The sequence below is a fragment of the Sciurus carolinensis genome, chromosome 17 (assembly GCF_902686445.1).
Source record: "Sciurus carolinensis chromosome 17, mSciCar1.2, whole genome shotgun sequence".
Lineage (NCBI taxonomy): Eukaryota > Metazoa > Chordata > Mammalia > Rodentia > Sciuridae > Sciurus > Sciurus carolinensis.
Genome location: NC_062229.1, coordinates 1,347,730 through 1,368,164, shown reverse-complemented (window position 1 = coordinate 1,368,164; position 20,435 = coordinate 1,347,730). Strand labels below are relative to the sequence as shown.

Here is a 20,435-nt window from a genome sequence, read left to right as displayed (position 1 = left end):
TGAAGAGCCTTTGTGGTTTACTTTCTTTCTTTTTTGTGCTGGGGCCGATCCCCCAGGCCTGGTGCGCGCTGAGCTCCGCCAGAGAGCTGCATCCACCCCAGGGTCTCTGTGATTTCTTTCTTTATTTAAAAAAAAAAAGAATTAAAAAAAATTTTTTGTTTTAGTTGTGGGTGGACCCAATACCTTTGTTTTATTATTATGCGGTGCTGAGGCTGGAACCCAGGGCCCCACGCGTGCTAGGCGAGCGCCCCACCGCTGAGCCACATCCCCGACCCTGTCCAGCCTCGGTGACTTTGGGACCTTCTAGCCAGGACCGCTGTGCAGCTGTGTGGGACCAGGTAGCAGGGACTCCTCGGCAAGTCCTCCCTCCTGGGACCGGCACGCCCCTCCCCTGCTCATCCCCTGCGCCCAGAACGAGGCCCCGTACAGCCTGAGCAGCCCCGCTCGGCCTCAGCTGGGAGCCTCTGTGCCGTGGGTGCCGGTCGCCGTCCCTGCCGTCCCTGCCGTCTGAAGTAGCCCTTCCTTCCTCTGTCCACCAGAGGCGGCTCGGTGCCTGTTTTAAGCCTCAGAACTCCTGCCAGGTCCTGGCACCATGTGAAGGGGCGCTTGTGTGCGGCCCCCGGGGCTGCGGAGACGGACCCAGGGCGCAGCCCGGCCGCGGCTCTCAGGGTCGGGTCCAGCTGTGTGTTGCGGGAGGTGCCAGCAGAGGTGCTTGCCGCCTCTCGGGCTGGACAGGTGGGAATGAGAACCCAGCCCAGGAAGGTCCAGAGGAGAGGCCGGACGGAGCTTGGAAGAGGACACAGGCTGCCAGGAACTAGGACAGTCCCGCGTGCACAGGGCAGGCTGGCCTGTCCGGGGCACCCAGCGCAGGTCTTATTGTCCTGCAGGCACTGACGCCCCGAGAGCCCCTTCCCTTCGGGGGCGTCCAGGGCTGCAGGGTGCTGAGCAGCGTCCCTGGCCTCCACCACTCCAGGCCAGCACACCCCCTTGTCGGGGGACAAATGTCCCCACAACTGCCTGTAATTGTCCCCAGTGGAGAGCCAGCATGCCAGATCAGGCTGTGACAACAGATAATTTAAAATAAAGTTACTTATTTATCTTTTTCAAAGAGAAGCCTGTGGTTGAGCCGCGAGGTGCTCTTAGGAGCCCCCCAAATGCAGGTTCCTGCAGACTGGGGGAGGACGTGCAGAGGAGTCCCTGCTACCTAGCCCACACAGCCCAGGGCAGCTGCTTCCGCCCACGTGGCCACACCGTGGGCTCAGGCCTCAACCTGCCAAGGAGAGGAGGCAGGGATTCCTCAGACACCACGTCCTCGGACACGCAGACGCTGTTCCAAAATCACACATCCCGGCTACAGACGCTGCCTGACGTTGGCCACAGAGTGAAGTGTCTGTGTGACGGGTCAGAAAATGAAGGTGGGCACCCGCTGGCCACCAACTTCCAAGGAGAGGCGGCGTCTGATCCAAGCCTCGTGGTGGCCATTCGTGTCACCCGGGCTGCCTGGGAGGCAGGGACAGGAGGACATCAAGTTCAAGGCCAGCCTGGGAAACTCAGCAAGACCCTGACTCAAAATAAAATAAACAGGTGGCAGAGCTCCCTGGGTTCGGTCCCCAGTACAGCAAGAGGTCAACGGATGAGTGAGAAGGGTAGGACACAGGCAGTCACCCCAGCCTGGCTGCCCCGTCCAGCCTGCACCAAACCGGGGCCCTGATTCTGGGGGTTCTGCCCAGGGTCACTGAGCTGTGCCCAGGGACGTGCGGGGCTGTGGTTGCCGGGAGCCCTGGTCGAGGAGGCCCCGGTGGTCCTGGTGGTCTGGCGCTGAGCTGGAGGAGCTGAGCGGAACCTTGTCCTTCTCTGTGGCGCGGGGCGAGGCGGGACGGGTGCCCTCCGTGTAGTCGTGGGCGAGTGTGGACTTTGTGAGTCACGCACTTGGTGCCGTTGGGGTTCCACGTCCTCGCGCGGCCGCGCGCAGGGTGGAGGTGCCCATGTGGTGCCTGCCTCCCCTCTCAGCTCTGCTCCCCAACGCTGGGCACCCTCGTCTGTCCCAAGGCCCTGTGGTCTGTCCCAAGACCCCTGAGCTGAGGAGAGGAGCAGAACAAAGGAGCAGCCTGCAGCCGGCGGCTGAGCCCCGCGGATCTCTGGGCCGGGGTGGCCGGGGAGGCCGGGGAGGCCGGGGAGGCCGGGGAGGCCAGGGAGGCCGGGGCCTGAGCAGGGACGGGAGACAGGCCCAAGGCCACCAGCCTTGTCTCGCGTAGGTGTCCTGGGGCTGCCTGTGACCTGGGCGCTGGAGCGACAGGAATGGGCTCTCCCCTGGTCCCGGAGGCCCCAAGCCAGGGGTCCAGGCGCGCGGCCCTGGCCTCAGGGGCTCCGGGAGGCCTCCTGTCTGTCCCCGCCCCGGCTCCAGGTGTCCCGCCTCTGTCGTCACCGCTGCCTCCTGTCTGCCTCTTCCTAGGAGGACAGCTGTCCCTGGACCAGGGCTGCCCGCTCCACCACACCTGCAGAGGCCTTTTGCTAAGCGGGGTGGACGGCAGGGCGGCTCGGCTTCCCCTCCTCCCGCTGCCTTTCTTAGCAGCAGAAGGACTGAAACGTGGCCCTTGCACAGGAGCACGAGAGCCCTGCCCGAGGCCCCGCGCGGCTGCGGAGGCGTGGGGTGCGCAAGTTCCCGGGCCTCCAGGAGGCACCAGGCCACCGCGTGCCCGAGCCCCTGACCCGTGGGGGCGGCATGTGGAAAGGGCGGTGGAGCCTGAGATGCCCGGACACGTTAGCGCGCTTCCGACTGCAGTGTCGGGTTGCGTCCGCGGCTTCTGAACTCAGCACTGGGGCCCGGCCGGTCCTTCTCCAGGGGCATCCTGGGCACTCGGGGCCTCACAGCCTCCCTGCCTCCACCCACTCCAGGCCAGGACTCTCCAGGTGGCACCACACATGTCCCCAGACATGGCCCCGTGTGTTCTGGGGACAGCTTCACTCCCGGGGAGACCCCTCGAGCCCCAAAGACCCTGCGTCCTGGGTGTGCTGTGGGTTCGGTCACTGGGGCCGTGCCTGCCAAGTCGGCGGGTGAAGAGGAGAGGCTTCTCAGCTGCCAAGCTGCTGGGAGTCCCTGTGGAGCGTCCCTCGGTCTGGCCCCTGACGAGGCTCTGGGGGGCTGCACGTCATGGAGCAGTCACTTCTTGAAGTGGAGCAGATAAAAAAGAGTCTGGGGTCCCACAGGCCCTGCCCTATCGGACTGCGACTCCCCCGAGGTCCTGCCTCCTCGCGTGGGCAGTTCCCGGGGTGCCCGCCGGGGAGCAGGCCCCACACATGCCCACGGAGGCCCTGCACCTGGCCCAGGGCTGGACGCCGCTCTTCTGCCCCTCCAGGGGCTGGGAAGGCTCCGTCCTGCCTCCTGGGGCCACAGACCCCGACGTGTGTCAGGCCACCGCCCCCCGGGGGAGACCTGCGCCCCTCACTGACAGGTGTGTGCGAGGGAGGGCAGCTGCCAAGGCCTGCTGCTGGGCACAGGCACGTGGGCTGGCCCGCGGGGTGGTCCGTCCGGCGCTGTGCGAGGTGCCAGGGTTGTGGAGGGGAGGCCCTCTGGTCTCTGGGCGGAGGAGCGGGCGCCATGGCCTCCTCGCCTCGCTGGGGGCTGGATCTCAGGGTGCTTGGGGTGCCCTCCTGGTGCAGCGTCCCGGACCCCAGGTCTCGGGAGAGGCCAGCGAGGGTGCTGGGTGCAGCCTTGTGGCCAAGGCCACAGGCAGTGCCGCCCGGTGGGTGTGGACAGCCCACGACGTGGGCCTGGCGGGTCACCGGCTGTGAGTGAGGCGTGCGCCCGCCAGGCTGGCAGTGCCCCTCGCCCTGCTGGCGCTGCCCGTGGTGACTCACCTGGCTCTCGCCCTCTCACCGTCTCCACGGGGAAGCTCAGGGTCCTGCGGCGCATCCCAGGGTTGGGTGGCATCCCTGCTGGTGGCTCCAGCGCCCTCTGCCCTCCGCGGGAGGTCAGCCCGCGGCACGCCCGCTCCGCCGCCCAGCCTGCGTGGCGCCCACCACCCCTGAGCTCGCCCCTCGGCCGAGCACCTGCTCCTCTCCCGAGCACGGGCCTGGGTCCAGCCGCGGTCACGTCATGGCTGACGGCACTACACTGCACAGAGGCCGCATCGGGTCGCCCATCCATCCATCACGGAACGCCCCGTGGGTTCCGCCGCCGGCCATCATGGCTCACCTGTGGACATGGGCTGCCGGCTCCTCTGGGGATGCGTGTCTGCGTGTGGAGGGACCATCGGCCTCCGTTCCGCGTGGCGACCACTGGCCCGGGCCTCTGCGCGGTGGGGCCCTTGTCCAGCGGTGGCCGTGGGAGGGTTTGAGTTCTCTGCTGACTCTGTTGGTCGCTGCTGGCCCCCGGCGGTCTGCCCTCCTGGTCTCTGCTGGGCTGGCGCCAGGGCATCCTCAGCTCCCGGCTTAGCACCGACCTCCTGCCCGCTGCCCGCCTGCCTCCTCACCCGCCTGGCCTGGACCCCGGGCTCCCTGCCCCCCTGGGGTCTCCCACCTCCTGAGCCCGCCCATGGTTTCGTCCATAAAGGAGGCGCCCAGCCCCAGGGCAGGGGCGACAGTCCTGCAGGGTGAACGTTGTGTCCAGGTAATAGCAGGGGGGCCTTCTGTTCAGGGCAGAGGAAGCTGCAGCGGGCAGAGGGACATGCCACCCTCGTCCCTGGAGTCTGTGACCACAGCACCTCCCAGGGCAGAAGGGCTCTGAGGTGGGATCCGGGAGGCCCTGAGCTGGGGTCACCCTGGTCACCACAGGGTCCTCATGAGGAGGCAGCAGGGCCAGAGCCAGAGGGGCTGGAAGAGGCTGCAGGGCTGGCTCTGGAGTTGGAGGAGGGGACGGGACTCACCCTGGGCCTCGGATGGCCAGCTTGCCACGCCTGGGCTGGGAAGGTCCCCACGCAGACTTGTAAGCCCCTGGGTCTGGGGTCCGACGTCACAGCTCCCGCCTGGCACCTCGTGCACGCGTCTCAGAGGCCATTCTTGCCCGTTCAGCCTGGAGTGCAGCTGCCCTTGTGCGCTGGTCCACGGCCTCGGCCTGACACGGCGCCTGCCTGGACGCCGGGCTGCAGCCGCCTCCCTCACCCCCGAGCTGCCCCCAGGGTCCTTCTGGGCAAGGAACCTGGGCTTGGCTCGGCAGGCCTGGCCCGACAGGGGCCTCCAGGGCAGGAGGGTCCGGCCGCTTCCTGGCCGTGTAACAGGCCAGGCCTGCGCGCTGTCCCCGCTGCGTTTTGCAGAGAGCCCCTTCCCCTCTGCGGTGAGGCAGCCCCGGCCCCTGCCGGCCGCTGCACACGGAGCCCGGCCTCCTCTGGCCCTGGAGTGGAGTCCGGGACGCCTCCTCCTGATGAAATCTGCTCTCACAGGTGCCAGTCACCAGGAGAGTGCCGTTCGCGGCCACGATGGGGTCACACCAACGTGACGGCCAGAGCGTGCCCTGGCGCGGCCTCCGGCAGACAGGCCACAGGCTCCAGCAAGGCCTGGACTGCCCACACGGCCAGCAGGGCAACTCCTGGGGCTGCAGCTGGGGAAGGGCAGACGTGGCCTCATCCGTGCAAGGGTGCGTGTAGCAGCCGGCAGAGGAGGGACGGCCTCGTCCGTCGACAAGTACCTCGTGTCCCCAGCCAGGGCAGGAGCGAGGTGACAGCTGCAGTGTGGACGGACCTGAGGACCTGGTGCTCAGTGAGAGCCACACAGGCCGCAGTGTGTGCCCAGTGTAGGAGGGTCCAGGACAGCAGAGTCCAGAGGCGGGAGGTGGACCTGTGGGTGCAGTGCTGGGGAGGGAGAGGGGGCTGCTCCTGGGGACGGGCTTGCCTCTGGGGTGGTGGAATGTTCTGGAATCGGAGCTGATGGCTGCATACCTCGTGTGTGCTGAATGTCAGCAGGTGCCCACCTAACTGGTGACGGTGTGTATTTTAGGTCACGCTGCCATCGTTTCTCAGAGCCTGAGGCCGATGGCAGTCCTCAGCAGACCATTCCAGAATGGTGCTGTCGGTCCTCCTCCCAGGTGAGCGGCGGACACGGGCGCGCCCTGCAAGCTGTGCCCCGGGTCTGTGCTAGGCGTGCACTCTCCGTGCATGCGGTGCAGCGTGGTCTCCCTGGCCACGGTCTCGCCAACCCCGGGGCACTCGGGCTCCGGGGAAGAAACCGGGCCCCGGCGCAGACGCTGGGAGCCGAGTGCGGGGTGCACAGTCCTTCCTGTTCTGAGGGAGCAGGACCTGGGGCCCAGGAAGCAGCAGCTGTGAGTGGCGGAGACGTGCAGAGCCCCTGGGCCTCCTGGGTTCTCTGGGGCTGGGAACCTGCGGCACCTTGCCGCTCTGGCGGGGATGGATTCACGACAGTATTTTACTGATGCTGATTCTCCCCACTGCCCCCCAGACGTGAGCCGCAGGGACAGTCCCACTGGGACACATCTTGGGACGGTGGCAGCGTACGGGCTGTGCTCGGCTCTGTGAACAGTGACTCTCTGAACACTTGGGACTGCGTCCTTCTCTGGTGGCCTCCTGGGCGCTGCAGGGTTCTGAGCAGCGTCCCTGGTCTCCGCCCTCTCAGGCAGGTCCACACATGTCCCCAGATGTGACCCACCGTCCCTGAGGGCAGGGACCCCTGCTGGAGGGCTGGCTCTATGTAAGGTAAGCCGTGTGGCACTCTGTGGCGCTGTGGTGTGGCTGGAGGCCCGCCTCTGGGGTCCCCAGGCCCCCTCTGCAGGAACCTGCCTGCGCCCTTGGAAGTCTAATTAAGCAGCCTGTTTCCTGTGTCTCCTCTGGGGTGCTGACACAGATCCAGCCTGTGACAGATGGTGGAGGCCCGCCAGAGCCAAGGCTCCTCACCAGGAGGCTGCCTGGGAGTCGGGGCCCCATGGGGCCCAGTCACACAGAGGCCTCTGTCCCTCGGGTCCTCCCGTCGCCCGCGAAGCTCAGGCCCCACCCCCACAGGGCACCAGGAAGTCACTCAAGGGCCCAAACCCTGCGCTGCAGGGACCCGTGGCTCCTGGGGGCCTCTGAGGGTTTCCAGGACACTTCCAGACGGGAACGGAGGTCCCCCTGTCCTTGGGGACTGGGCGGCCAGCATGGAGGCTCCGTGGGGCGGGGTCTGGATGTCTGGAGGGTGCGTCCCCTTCTGGGGTTGCCGTGGCAGATGGCCACCAGTGGGGCTCAGACAGCGGCAGCGTGTTCTGGAGGCCAGGGCTGGGTGGGTAGCACCTGCCTAGTGGCCCACGGCCTGCGTGCCACCCCAGCACTGCAGAGAAGCCAAACCCACAAACCCCCAGAAGCAGTTCTGGAGGCCAGGAGTCTGTGGGTGCTGTGGGTGGCGGGCATCCTTGGTGTCCCCTGGATTGTGACCACGTCCTCCTGTCTGCCTCCATTATTGCATGGCTGTCTCCCCGTGCCCGTGTCCGAAGCGCCCTCTTTTAAGGAAACTGGAGCCCACCCCTGTGAAGACCGTGTCCAGCGCAGGGTCAGCTGCAGGCGCCCAGCTTAGATGGTCACCCAGGGTCTCCGTCCCTTGGTGCTGTGCTCGTGGGGTCACGTCCTTCTCTGGGGTGACGTCCTGGGCACTGCAGTGCTGAGAGCAGCAGCCTGGGTCCACCTGCTCCATGCCAGGAGCTCCCCAGGCGTGACCCATGTCCCCAGGCGGCCCGTGCCCCGGGACCCCGCCTCTGAGGATCGTGTGCGGAGCACGGCTTGCGTGCTTTCCTCGCGTCCTGTGGGATCCTGGGAAGTGTTCCCAGCATTTCTGTGGCAGGTCCAGGCTTGAGCCAGGGTGGGTCGTCCCATCCTCGAGGCCTGTCCTCAGCAGGGCCTCTCCATCCCCTCGCTAGCCTCCCGTCCACCCAGTGTGGCGAAGCACGCTGGGGGCCCCTGGGCACCTGGCCTGCGGGTGGTCACCGTGGACCTGCCATGGGGTGGCTGGCCTGCGGGGGGCGCTGGTGCGGACGTGGCCGTGCGTGGCCTCTGATGGCCGTGTCTGCGGTTCTGTGGGTGCAGACAGGAGGAGACTGGATCTGCGCCGTCCAGCCTCCCTGCAGTTCTGCAAATCTGAAGTCATACAAACTCCAGGAGGTTCTGTTTTCACTGTAAAATGGGCAGAAATCAGTGAAAGGTAAACCCACAGCAGCCTCTGCCCGGCGTCCTAAGAGGTCATCATGCACATGGCCAGCAGGAGTGGACTGAGGCCTGGGGTCTGGGCACAGAGTGGAACGGTGACAGCAGAACTGTCCCAGGTCGGGTCGTGGGTGTCACCTACGGCTCTGGCTTCGTCCAGCTTCCTCGGCTTTTCCTCCAGAGCTGCCTGGATCCCACGGGACTCTGGGCCCTCCGGTCTCCTCTGGCTCCTCTGGGCTGAGGCTGTTCTTCCTCCCCCGCCCGCTCCAGCTCTCTGCGGGGATGGACCCGGGCCCCTGCCTGTGCTAGGCAAGCTTCCGCCACTCAGCCACACCCGCAGCCCTCTTTATTTTTTAATTTGAGACAGGATCTCGTTCAGCTGCTGAGGCTGGCCTCGGATTTGCCATCCTCCTGCCTCAGCCTCCTGAGCAGCTGGATGACAGGTGTACAGGACTGTACCTGGCTGTGACATTTTTCTTGATGACCTGGAAGTTTTGAGCAGGATTTTTGTAAAATGCACCCCCAATTTGAATGTCTCTGGTATTTTCTCTTGAGTGGCCTGGGGCTCTAGGTCCTGGGGAAGAACCCAGGACAGGACATCAGGACAGGTGCCATCCACAGGACTGGCCCCTGGGAGCCAGGACCTCGTCACCCGGCCAAGGCAGAACTTACTGGTTTTACATTTGCTCTATTGCCAGTGCTTACAAATTGGGAGGTTTTGCCATAAGCACCCCCTCTCAGAGCACTTGGCAGAGCTGATGGCCTCGGGCTGACCCCCCGGCCCCCCGGCCAGGATGACCCTGAATAGCTGGGCAGCCTCTCTCCAGGGATCCGCAGTTCAGCACCTGCTGTGTTGGGCTGACCTCAAACTGGGGGCCTGTGGATGGGCCACTGGCCCCTCTGAACATGAGGATGAATGTCCCTGGTGGCACATTCCTGTCCCCCGTCCCCAGGGAGGTGGCAATAAATCAGGGGAGCATGTGGGAATATGGGAGCCAGGTCACCTTGAGGCCTCACAGGGCACGCAGGGCTTTGGTACCTAGGGTGAGCCTGAAGGGCACCAGCCAGTGTCCAGGGCGATGGGCAGGGAGGCTGTTCTCTGCCCTCGGGAGCCCTCAGAAGGCAGCAGCTCAGGCCACGCGCGAGCAAGCAGGGTGTCCGAGCTCAGGTGGAAAGCCTGGCATGGAGTGGTGCAGGCCAGGACGCCCACCGCAGAGAGCCGTCAGTGCAGCCCGGAGGGCAGGCCCTGGGCGAAGGTGACCCTGAGACCTGAGAGCATTCCGTGACTCTCAGCACCAGGACAAGTGGTGCCCGCAGCAGCTCAGGCCCCAGGAAGTGAGCCGTGTGCAGCCGGGTGGCCCTGGCTCAGCAACTTTCCCGTCAGTGCTGGCGGCTGGGGCTGACCTTGCAGTCAGGTGACCGTCCCTGCAGACCCAGCCTCAGCAGAGCCTCAGCTCCACCCCATGTGACAGCCAGTGACAGCCAGCGAGCTGGTGGGTTGGGCTGACGGTGCAGGCCACACAGGGCCCTGGAGGTGCAGGAGGCGCGGCAGCTCTGGGGCCACCCCTGGATGGTGGGCGCACCATGCACGCGTGTTGGGGTGGGCAGGAGGGGCGGCCAGGTCACCAGCCCAGCCGAGGAGGAGGGGAGCCCTAGAGGTCACCTCGGCCAGCACCTTTGGCAGAGGTGTGCCACCCTTTAGCAGAACACGCTCTGTGAGTTTGGGAAGCGTGTCCTTGGCTTGCTCCGGGAGCAGTGCCCTCCATCTGGGAGTCCACAGCTTTTCTGCAAAGCACCGGCAGTAGGTGCCGCTGGCCTTGCAGGTAGGAGGCCTCTGTTGCAGCAGTTCAGCTCCGTGGTGGCCCTGTGAACTGCTTGCTGTAGGCGGTATGTGAAGGAATGGGCATGATGCATCTCAATAAAACTTTATTGACTAAAACAAGTAGTGGGCCAGACTTGGCCTGCGGGCTGTGGGATTCCAACCCGGCTCTGTCACCTCAGCATCGCCCAGACCAGGGGTCCCATCCTTAAAGTGGCCTTTGACACTGTGAGATGACGTTTCTTTCTCTTTGAGGCTGCCTCGGGGGCAGTGATCTTGGGTTGGGCCTCAGTTTCCCCATCTCTAGAGCAAGGACGATACACATCCTGTGGGGTTGGTGGTGGATGAACTTGGATACTGTAGGGCAGGATTCTCACCAGGCATGACTGCCCCCAGGGGCCCCGGGCCAAGACTGGGGATGTGTGTGGCCATCTCGGGTGTCCTGGCCTGGAGAGGGTGAGGGCCAGGGCTGCTGCCCAGTGCCCTGCAGTGCCCAGCAGACTTCTGATCCCTGTGTCAGTACCACAGCAAGAAACCAGGTGCTGTGAGTCCAAGGAGCTGTCCTGGGAAGACCAAGAGCCCAATCCCGGTAGTCGCACTTCTCCACTCTTCTAGAACTTTCCATCTACGAAAGGGCTGTGCTGTGCCCCCTCCAGCCCAGGCCTGGTGTGCCCTGGTGTGCAACTTCTGGCAGCAGCAGCTCACGCCTGCTGCTGGGGCCGTGCCGGCCGGGAGCGAGGGGGCCGCCTGCCTCCCCACCTTCCCGCCTTCCCTGTCGGGCTTGCTGGTCTGAATGTCCTGCTCTTAGCCTCTCTCTGCTCTGGATTTTACATGATCACTAGACGAGCTGTCGAGACCCGCTGCCCCGTCACGTGTCGCCCTGCCAGCGCGAGCGGCTGACGCTGCCGTCTCTGCTCGCTCTTCTGCCTCCACCTGTCATCTTTCTTTCAGGCTCTGAGTGCAGAGAGCTCCCACGTGCCCACCCGCTGTCCCGAGGGTGCGCGTCTTGGTGCCGTGGTCCTTTGTCACAGTCAGCAGACCAGCCTGGACGTGTGACTTCCCCAGACCCTGTGCTGTCCGGCTTCTCCAAGCTCGGCTCCCGTGGAGTCCGTCCTCTGCCCCGGGCCCCATTCGGGCCCCACGTGACTCTTTGTCACGGTGCTGGGGTCTGAACCCAGGCCTGGCACCTCAGGCAGGTGCCTCACCACTCAGCCACTGCCCAGCACCCGTCCCCAGGTGGCCTCCGCTGTCGTGGGCCTGGGCTGAGCTGGCGTCTCAGCCTCGCCCTGCCTGAACTGGGCAGGGTTTGTTCTGTTTCTCTGTTGTGTGTTGATACTGCAGAGGGAACCCAGGGCACCCCGCCACACCCAGCCCTTCCCATTTTTTTTACGACTGGGTCTAAGTTGCTGAGGCTGGCCTTGAACTTGCCATCCTCCTGTCTCAGCCTCCCAAGTAGCTGGGACGACAGGCATGCACCTCTGTGCCTGGGTGACATGGAGGGTTTTGAGGTGACCTGGGATCCAATTTGGGGGTGGAAGATTGGCAGCCACCTACAGTGGTGCCTGGGTAGGAGAGTGACCACTTTGCTGTTTTCTCATGGACTCTCACAGTCGGGGGTCTCACATTGCCACCGTGGGCCAAATCCAGGTCACCTGACTTTGTAAATAAAGTTTTATTGGCACCAGCTGGGCCCATGTTTTTGCGCACTGTCTGTGGCTGCCTTGGGGATGGTAGGGCAGAGTTGACAGCTGGCCATAGACCAGGAGGCTGAAACTTATTCTCTGCCCCTTGACGGAAACCCCTTGTGAGACTGGGTCCAGCCCCTCCAGCAGATCCAGACCCTGAATCCCGAAGCACGTCCTGACCACAGACGCCTGCCTCAAGCACTAACGGACACGTGTATTCAGCCCTGACTCCCGAGGTGGGTGCTGGCCCTGTGTCCACTGGAGGTCAGACGCAAGGCCCAGAGCCATGAGCAGGGGCTGGGGTCCCTGCCGCAGCTGGGCATCTGGAGGGGCTGTCTTACCTCAGGCTGTGTGCACCGTGCGTGGCTGTGAGCAAGACTGTGTCCCCAGCCAGCCTCCCTGGGCCCGAGTGTAGCTGTTTTAATTCTGAATGGAAAAAGACATGGGTTTGTGCACACTTCCTGTTCTTGTCCCGAGTTGGCCTTCTTCCCAGACCACGGTGTCTGCCTCTGCACCTTCCGGCTCCGGCGGGTGGGCGTGCGGTGACCCCAGAGCGCGGTGGAGTCTGCGGCGCCCAGGGCCTGCCTTCTCTACTTGCAGGAGCTCCTTTGCTCTGCCCAGGGAGGCGCCAGAGTAGATCCTGAGGGCAGGCGGGGTGGACGGGGACGCCGCGTTACTGGAGGGGTCGGGAGGTCTCAGGAGCTCCAGGGATGCGGGGCCCAGGCCGTTGCCTGCTGCCCATTAACCCCAGGGCCTAGCGGGACTGCGGCCGGGACTGCGGCCAGGCCTTCGACCGCCCTGCGCCCGGTGCCGCCCCCGGCCCGCCCCCCGGCCCGCCCCACGGCCCGCCCCCTGGCCCGCACCCGGCCCGCCCCAATCCACACCCCGGCCCACACCCCGGCCCGCCCCCGGCCCACACCCCGGCCCACACCCCGGCCCGCCCCACGGCCCGCCCCCCGGCCCGCCCCCTGGCCCGCACCCGCCCGCACCCCTGCCCGCCCCAATCCACACCCCGGCCCGCACCCCGGCCCGCCCCCGGCCCACACCCCGGCCCGCCCCAATCCACACCCCGCCCGCACCCCGGCCAGCACCCCAACCCGCATCCCCCGCCCTCCCCCGCCCACACCCGACCTGCCCCCGGCTGCACCCCAGCCTCGGGAGCTGGGAGCTGGGAGCTGTCACCAGGCACCGGTCACCCCGCCCCTGCCCTCAGCGCTCCTGGGTGACATACTTAGATGGTTGCTGTGGTGACGGTGAAGGCTGCGATGGCAGACCCAGCGAGGCGCAGCCCCAGGAGACGAGGTGCCCTGTCACGTGCCGGCCTGTGCCAGTGTGGCCGCGGGGCCCTGGCTGCCTGGCCACCACTGTGACCCGCAGGAGCTGCATGGCAGGGGCTTGCCTGTCGCAAGCACTGGGTCCCACCGTCCCTGCCCGTGGGGACATCCTTACTGCAGGGTCTCACCGAGGGCAGATTCTGCTCGGGGACCCTGGCCATGGCTGGGGACACTGGTGGCATCACTGGGGGTGTCCTGGCCCGAGCGGGTGGAGGCAGGGACGTGCTCGGCACCTGCAGGAGCCAGGCAGCGGCAGAGGACCGCCGGTTTTGGTGTGCTCGGCACCTGGGCGTCCTGCCACCCAGAGCGGCCCGTGCGGCTTGGAGTAGCCTGCGGGCACCGGGCCACCGTGGTGCGCAGAGCCCCGACTGCGCTTGGCCTGCTGTTCTCTGTGCCGGGCCTCAGGAGGCCGTCACCCCCAGTGGACGGGAGGCAAGACCTTGCAGACCCCAGTGCTGCCCGACCAGCCTCTCCAGGGAGGTGACCTGGGTGAGCAGGCCACCCGCATGCCCGGTGCCTGGCAGGGACTCGCAGACAGTCCAGGGCCTTGGCTGCCACAGCTCCCGGAGACACGCGAGGTCTGGGGTCCTCGGGCCATGGGGTCTGGTGGGGGTGAGCGCCCCCTCGGCTGCGGGGCAGGCAGCCCGCGGCGCGCAGCGTCCCTCGGCCAATGTGACTTAAAGTGGCAAGGCCGGCCTCCCCTCAGGAGGCCCGCACAGCGAGCTGGACATGGCTTTCCCCCCAAGGGCCCTTGTCCACTTCGCGGGCCATCCCCTCCTGCCTCCTGCAGTTTCTAGAACCATCCCTGGCGCCTTTTGTCCACTTCTTTCAGCTGCTCTCAAGCTGGTCCCTCAGATGGTGAGGACGGGGTGGAGAGGATGGGCTGGCCGGGCGCAAGGCCGGCACAGTGGCCCGCGGGACCCAGGGCAGGGAGCCAGGCGGCGGCTGCAATATGCTTCCACTTACCAAATGGGATTTGTGGAAGTCCCGGCTGATCCGCGTCCTGGAGATGAGCCGCCAACGATCTCCTTCGGCTCCTCTGATCCCGCATGGCCGCCGTTCCAGCTGGGCAGTGGCCCTGCCCTGGCTTGCTCCAGGCAGGGGCCAGCTCAGCACAGATTCCGTCCCGGGACAGCACGGGCATGGGGCCCTGGGGCTCTGGGGAGGCGCAGCAGTGCCTTCGGCCAAGACCCACCGGCCTCTGGGGCTGTTCTCCGCGTCTCCGGGTAGAGCCGCTGGAAAGGCGTCAGCACCCAGGTCCCGTCGCCCGGCCGGGCCCTGCCTCCTCCTTCCTCCTGAGATCAGAGCCCCCTGCTCACCTGTCATGGTCTGCGGCCTCCGCCTCCCCTCCTCAGGCTTCCCAGCAGCCTCAGGTCTGCAGGGAGGCCGGGCGGGAGCGGAGGTTCTGGTGCTCAGCTCACCAGTGCCGGGTGACAGCTCCCAGCTCCCAGCTCCCGAGGCTGGGGTGCAGCCGGGGGCAGGTCGGGTGTGGGCGGGGGAGGGCGGGGGTGCGGGTTGGGGTGCTGGCCGGGGTGTGGATTGGGGCGGGCAGGGGTGCGGGCCGGGGTGCGGGCCAGGGTGCGGGCCGGGGGGCGGGCCGGGGGCTGGCTGGGGTGCGGGTCGGGGGCGGGCCAGGGGGCGGGTGCGTGGTGTGCCGCAGCCGGTGGCCGCCGAAGGCCACAGTGGGGCTTTGATATCTGTCCTTTGTGAGCACGTGGTCCCAGGTCCGCTCCGCAGCGCAACGCTCCGGGTGCCGCGCACGCTGCGCCTTCATCCCCCGCGGACCCTGGCCTGGCGACACGTGCGCGAGCTGACCTTGTCCAGACCGCCCACGTTTTGTGACCCTCGCCCTGTCTAGAGCCAGGAGTGGGGGGTCTTTTACATTTTGAAGGTTATTGTTTAAAAGATGCTACCAGGGGGAGCGTGGGACCCCCTGGCCCACAGGCCGGAGACGTCCACTGCTTGGCCCTTTTCAGCAAAAGGCCATGAGCTCGGCTGAGGCCTGGGTGCCCAGGCAGCCGGGGAGGGCGCCGGGGAGCTCGCCCCCGCCTGCAGCTTCCCGGATGTAAACAGCAGGCGTCAAGGACGGTGAGGGGCAGAGCTGGGCACGTGCTTGCAGATGACAGGTCCCCGCGTCGGCCTCTTGGGGCTGGGTGGTCTCCATGACGGCCGCTGAGCCCACCCCAGAGGGCGCCGGGCACGGCAGCCCCCCGCTTTCCCACCCAGGACGAGGACGTGCCCGCGGTCTGCTGCGGTGGCCCCGGGCTGTACACCAGGCGGGCGTCCACACCCTCCCCGAGGACAGGAGCAGACACAGTTGACCACGTGGAGACCACGGGGCGTGCGGGGTCGGGCACCGCAGCCTGGACGGCGTGTGGACAGCCCTGGCCCTGCCCCGGGGGCTGTGTGCGGCAGCCCGCGGTGTCGGGGTCCGACAGCCCCACACGGGGTCCCCGTCCCACCCTCGCCTGATGCCACGCAAGGCCCTTGGTGAGCGATGGGGCCCCAGGTCCTGCTGCACGCCGTCCAGCGGGTGACCCACCTTCCGTTCTCAGGCAGTGAACATCGAGCCGGGCGCGGTGGGCGTGCCTGTCAATCCAGCCTCCAGGGAGGCCGAGGCAGGCGAGGGCAAGCGGGGGCCGGAGACCCAGTCCCCAGCCAAAGGAGAGGGGCAGTGCGCAGCGCTGCCGGGGGCTGTTCATCCGCGCCACGGGCCTCGGAGCACGGGTCTCGGGAGGGTGCTGCTGTATGTCCAGGCAGAGGCCGCTGCTGGCCGCTCCCCAGGCCTCGGTCAGGACGGCGCTGCGGCTGCCCGAGCAGCTGCTCTCATCCTGGGGGACCTCAGCCTCCTCCCGCCGACTCGTCCGGCCATCGCTGGCCCTCCCAGGGTCCGACTCGTCCGGCTGTTCCCTGCGCTGCTCGCGTGGGCCAGGGCCCCTCAGCTACCGGCCCCCAGCGCAGTGGCCCGGAGACAGAAGGTCCAGGGCAGGTGCAGCCCTTCCATCCCCCTTGCCCTGGCTCAGCCCTTCCCCAGGGGACTTGTGCCACCTGGGGACACTTGTGGCTGCCGTGACTGGGAAGTGGGCGCAGGCCGGGGACGCTGCTCCACCCTGCAGGGCCCAGGACCGTCCCATGTCCACGGGGCCTCGAAGGCTGTCTGGGTGGAGGACAGGGCCCCGCACAGGAGGGCCGGGAGGTGCCCGGACAGCTGTGTTCGGTCTCGACAGTCTCTGTCCCTCCCCTGGCAGAGCTGTCTGCCCCCACCGAGGGCCACCCCTTCCTGCTGAGCTGGGTCCATGGCTCACAGGGCCAGTTTGTCCTCCAAGCCACTACCTTGTCCTTGGGGCCAACAGACAGGGAGCAGGAGGCCGACCCTGGCCCCGGGGAGTGTCCCTGCCCTGCCCCCTGCAGCCCCCAGGACGCCCTGGCCCCAGGTGTTCCGAGGTTAAGACACTGTTTTTAATTTGGAGAAAAATAATCGAGTCCACTCCCTGCTCACAGCAGACGCCAGGGTGCGCCCTGCGGGTGGCCCAGGGCGCTGGCCGCTGGGCCTGCACCAGCCTCTGAGCACAGGGCGTCCTTGTGGGCACCCGGGCTCCGGAGGGGCACAGGAGCAGGCCGAGCCCCCCGGCCCCTCCTGGTCCCCTCTGCGTGGGCAGCTGCGCCGGGCTGGGGCCAGTCCAGCTGTGGTCCGCAGGCTTGGAGCTGTCAGGCTGCGGACCTGGCGCCCGGCCTCCTGGGGGAACAGCCCACGGGACGTTTGGTGCTGTGTTCCTTTTTCAAGATGCGCAGCTACGCGGTGGTGAGTCCCGCCAGCGCCCGGGGGAGGGCTGCGGACGGCAGGGGCTGCGGACGGCAGGGGCTGCGAAGGCAGGCCTGGTCTCAGGGTTCGGAGTGTCCTTCCCGCGGCAGGCCAGGTTCCGAGGGGACACCCGGCCGTCGCTGGCCCTCCCGGGGTCCGCCTCGTCCAGCTGTTCCCTGCGCTGCTCGCGTGGGCCAGGGCCCCTCAGCTATTGGCCCCAGCGCGGTGGCCTGGAGTGTGTGAGCCGATGGCCCCGAACCTGCCTGTCCCTGCCTCTTGTGGGGGCTGTGCCAGCGTCTGCCCGGGCTGCCCCGGGCCCTGCCTCCTCGCGGCCGCCCTGGGTGGGCTCCCGGCCTCCACCCTCCGCGCACTGCTGTGTTTGGGCGGCTGTTCCACTTCCTGCGTGCCCCTGTGCCCGGGGCAGGTCACCCGGGGTTCCTCCCTGGGTTCTGTCCTGGTTCCTTCCCTAGCACCAGGTCCCATGTCGCATGGACCAAACGGACTGCGAGCAGAACTTCCCGGGACACAGCAGGGCGCGGGGCGGCCCAGCGGGTGACAGCCTTCCTGGGGCTGCCCTCTCTCGTCTTCTTCCCCAGTGACTGGTTTGCCCCTCAGGACGCATGGCCGTCTCTACGGGGCCCTCCTGCCTGCCGTGCCCGCCCTGCACTTGGTCACACACTCTGCCAGCCCTCGGGCCCACACCCACCTCCAGCAGGCCTCAAGGTCCCCTTCTGACCTGGCTCCGAGGGTCCCCCTCCTGGGGCCGGGGGCGTGTCCACGGGAGACCTGGAAGCCCAGCGTTTCTGTCTGGCGGAGTGAGCCGGTGAAGGGACAGGGACAGCCTGCCGCCAGCTGGTGCCACCTGCAGCCAGCTGTCCCTCCTGCCCGCTGGGCTCTGCCTGTCCCATCTGCTCTGGGGCTGAGTGAAGACCAGGGGTCCTGCAGCAGCCACCTGGTGGCTCAGGTCCAGGGCTCAAGGACAGCCTCACTGGGGCTGAAGGGACGGGACAGGAGGTGAGAAACCATCTTTAAACCGTTCCTAAGCGAGACGCTCACAGCGGCCGAAAGGCAGAGCAGCCCAGGTCCCCTTTGGGAAGGAGGACCAAACCCCTGGTGCGTCACCTGGAGTGTGCTGGCCAGGGCAGGAGCGGGCTGGCAGCTGCAGCGTGGACGGGCCTGAGGACCTGGTGCTCAGTGAGAGCCAGACCAGGCCAGGGTGTGACCCAGGGCCAGGAGGGTCCAGTTCAGGAGCGCGGGGCTGGGGAGGGGCTGCTTGTGGGAGTGGGCTTCCCGGGCAGAGCGTGCGTGTCCGGATGCGCCACAGCAGTGAGCCGCAGGGCTGCGCGGACGTGACCCTCGCCCTCCGGCCAGCGCCCGCGACGCTCTGGTTCCTTGCGTGGGCAGCGCCCTGGAGGTGTGGGGGGTCCTGCTGGACGACCGTGCCCATCCGCCTGCTGCTCTGCAGCTGCCTCAATCTGTGCCGGAGACGCCGTTGGAGGGGTCACGTGGCCTGGGGTCCTGGCCTCCAGCCGCTCCCTGGACAGGCTGCTCCAGCCCTTCACACCGGGCCCTGCTGACTGCAGCCCGACCGCCCCTCTTGCCTGAGGGTCGGCCCTGGTGTGGGCCGGGTCCTGCAGGGTTCCAGCCGCCGCCATGGGGCGCTCGCGGGCGCCACCTGCGGGCAGGCTGGGGCTGTGCTCTCCTGACCTTGGGACGCAGATGAGTCTGTGCCATGGCCATGCTGTCATCCCAGAGGCTCAGGAGGCTGAGGCAGGAGGATAGAAAGTTCAAGGCCAGCCTCAGCAACTTAGTGAGGCCCTGTCTCCAAATAAACCATGAAAAGGGCGGGATGCGGCCCGGTTAAGTGGCCCTGGGTTCACGCCTGAGCACCAGTAGATACACAAACGAACGCTGACTTTAATCTTAGGTTTTCAGACAAGCCCCAAAGAGCACTGGGGTCCCGCCTCCCCGTTGGCACCTTACCCAGCCTCGGGGACGCGTGACAACCAAACCCCGTGGGCCGGGGACATGTTCCCGTTCGCTGGATGCCGCCTGGTGGGGTCCCGGGCTCTCCCCAGCCCCTCTCCCGGCCCAGCGCTGCCTCTGGGGTCCGGGCTGTGCGCCTCGGTTCCTCCTGGTTTTCTGCGTCCTGGGTGGTCCGGAGGGCGCTGGCCGGGTCCTGCCCTCTGCCCAGGAGTGTCTGAGGTCTCCAGAGACAGCGGGCTCTGGGTTCTGGAAAGTTCCCAGGCGTGGTGGCCTTTCTCTTGGAGCCGGATCCGGCGGAGAAGTGCTAACTGGGCCCAGGCGTGTCCTGGGGATCCAGGCCACCCCAGGCCTGGTGACCTGCTGGGGTCCCCAGGGTCCGCTCATGGCTGTTCTCCCAGCTGCAGTTCTTATGGTGACAGGACCCAGGGCCGTCAGCGGTGGGAACAGCACGTGGGGGCCTGGGGACCAGGCAGGGCCTCCGGTCTCCTCCCAGGGAGTCCTGCAGGATGCACGTCGTCCCAGTAACATACCTGAGGAATGTCACCACCTGGGGGGTCAGTGGGGACATGTGCTGAGATCCCAGACCCGAGAGGAGCACAGGGGCCACTGTGCTGGCCCCACGGAGCCGGGCAGGGTGGGAGGCCAGCCTCGCAGCCTCTCTTGTGCGCGGCCACGGGCTGAGGCTGGGCGCAATCTGCTCAGAGACCCGCCTTGTCCCCACTCGCTCCCCGGGGCCCTCAGGTTGTTTCCCTGGGCTGGGGACTTCGTGCCGACCTTTGGGAAGGCCAGGCACGCTGGATGAGCTGGGCACTCCAGGGCACTGTGGGAGTGGGGTGTGGACTCGGCCTGCTGCCCTTCCTCCTGGGGACCACGAGGCTCCGTGCAGTGGACAACACGTTGTAAACAAGGAAGGCCGTGCAGCCGTGCAGGGAGTCCACTGCTCAGCACTCGGACACTTCTCAGCAGCACCTGGGCGGGGGGTGGACAGTCCCCTTGGGCAGGTGGCCCCTTGGTTTTTCCTGCCTGCATGCAGAAGCCTCCCGCTGGCCCCCGAGGCCTTCCAGGGTCACCCATGGCGTGCCCTCTCCACGTGGACCCCGTGGCCACCTCTGGCACCTCCACCCGCTGCTGCCCGGCTCACGTGGTGTTTCTCTCGTAGGAAGAAGAGCTGGTGTCGGGACGGCGGGCGGCGGCCTCCTGCACAGGTACGGCCCTCACCTTTGCTTTGCTTTCAGTGTTCAGTCGCTGCTTTTGAAGTCAGGCCACGTGGGGAATTGAGCTGCTGTCCAGGTGGCGTCCTGCCCTGTGTCCACAAAGGCTGCGCATGGACACCGGGGAACAGACTGTGTGGGGCTCCTTGCTGTGTAGCGGGGCCGTGGCACTGGTGGGGCTGGTCCCCGAGAGCTCTGGGCAGCATCAGGGCAGAGAGAACACGGCTGTGCCCTCTGCATTTTGCAATCTTAAACTTCACCCCAGCGAGTTTTAAGCAGGGTGCTTTGTCCCGGGTGACCCAATAGTAGCTGTGGCCAAGGCCAGTGCTGTCTCTGAAGGGAAAGTGTAATAGAAACTTGTCTCAGTCTGTTTTCTGTTGCTATAACAAAGAACGCAAGGCTGGGTACTATAAAAATAAGAAAGGTTCATTCTGGCTTACAGTTCTGGAGGCAAGATCAGCTGCCCCTACCTGGTGAGGGC

At 66.7% G+C, this 20,435-nt stretch overlaps 1 protein-coding gene across 2 annotated transcripts in view; it reads left to right on the top strand.

Annotated features, from left to right (window-relative positions):
- The window catches only part of Gng7 (G protein subunit gamma 7), an 88,450-nt gene that overhangs the window by 3,034 nt on the left and 64,981 nt on the right, over window positions 1-20,435 (top strand). The window contains exon 2 of one of the 2 annotated variants that reach the window (XM_047531330.1): window positions 19,903-19,948. The exons of the other annotated variant lie outside the window; for it this stretch is intronic. The gene's annotated coding sequence lies outside the window, so the exon portion shown is untranslated. The remainder of the gene's footprint in view (window positions 1-19,902; window positions 19,949-20,435) is intronic. 2 annotated transcript variants of the gene reach the window in all.